The 1,328-nt window shown below is 40.7% G+C and overlaps 1 pseudogene; it reads left to right on the top strand.

Moving 5' to 3' along the window:
- The first annotated feature begins 705 nt into the window (after window positions 1–705).
- LOC101638622 lies at window positions 706–929 on the top strand (annotated as a pseudogene).
- Window positions 930–1,328: the final 399 nt, after the last annotated feature.

The following is a 1,328-nucleotide window of genomic DNA, read 5'->3' as shown; positions in this document are numbered from 1 at the left end:
TGTCACATGGAGATCCCACAGCCGGGCAACAGTGAGCCGCACCAGGCCCTTTGCCTCCCATTACCACTCTGACTCATTCTGCCCTGGGCCTGTACTGCTCTGGAGCCAAATGACTGCAGATCATTCTAGCGCATTAACTAATCTTTAAAGAAGACCATAGTTCGAGAACTCACACCTCACATAAGACAGGGACTGAGAGGAACAATTACTGTTACTGTTTCTCAAGTTATTTGTTTAGACTCAGTGGTTTTTGCACACAAAAGGTGTAGCAGGCAGTTCCTTGTTTCTCAGCCGATGGACTTTTTCTTTGAATCAGAATGACACCCATAGATAAATTAGTGTTTAGGCCATTTCACTATAACTTATGTGTCACTTTATGGGCTTATCAAATCAACAAATATAATCTTATGTTAAAGTTCAAAAACTCTGATGTAGTTCTTAGATAATAGCATTTTAAAAAATGCATATCATTAAAGTTAATCAAATCTCAAAGTTTATGTTTTACTAAGGGATTATTTTCAATATACAGTGTTTTTCATCTGTTTAAAATAAAATAAATAAGAGCCTGTAGAATGACGAGCTCTGTAGAATGAAAATACTCTGTTGGGTATTGTTCCTGGGTTTATAAAAGAAATTATTTTGAGGGCTGATAATGCAGAGGGTGTGGCTCAGGTGGAGCAGTGGACCCAGGGCTGATCTGATAGGATGGACAGTGAGCTGCAGAGAGATGGAGGATCTTGGACTTGATTGGCGATGCTTGGCGTGAAGAAAAGCTGTCCTATGAAGATGCTGCAATACCTCTGAATGAGCTTCCTGAACCTGAGCAAGACAATGGTGGCACCACAGAATCTGTTAAAGAACAAGAAATGAGGTGGGCAGACTTGGCCTTACAGTGCCTGCATGAGAACATGTCCCTCATCGGAAACTGATACCTGGCTCCTTGCTCGGGCAGTATATGTGTGTGTGCGAATGAGTGTGTGCACAACATTCACATGTGTTTCTAAAAACTTTCAAACTAAAATCTCTTAGCAAGAAATCAACACCTAAAATATATTCCCACATCGATTGTGGCAACAAAGTAAAATGTGGAAATGTGGAAATATTCACCAAGCTAAGTAAGATTTCCCAAGAATGTGGAATGTTTGGCTCTTTGCCCCTTGAAGTCTTCATCCAATGGTGGGTGTTTGAACATGATTGTTAAACATTTGCCCTTAACTCTGATTTTGTCTTCTTGTCCGTGTTGGACACTTCTTTGTTACTTGTATGCCTTCTGTGCTGCCGAGGATTGAGGATACAGTGAAAAAGGCAAAGGAAGCCAGGCAATGATC

This window comes from Echinops telfairi, unplaced genomic scaffold (genome assembly GCF_000313985.2).
Source record: "Echinops telfairi isolate 266 unplaced genomic scaffold, ASM31398v2 ScPeMD7_9;HRSCAF=40, whole genome shotgun sequence".
Lineage (NCBI taxonomy): Eukaryota > Metazoa > Chordata > Mammalia > Afrosoricida > Tenrecidae > Echinops > Echinops telfairi.
This window is presented reverse-complemented; position numbering and strand designations above follow the sequence as displayed.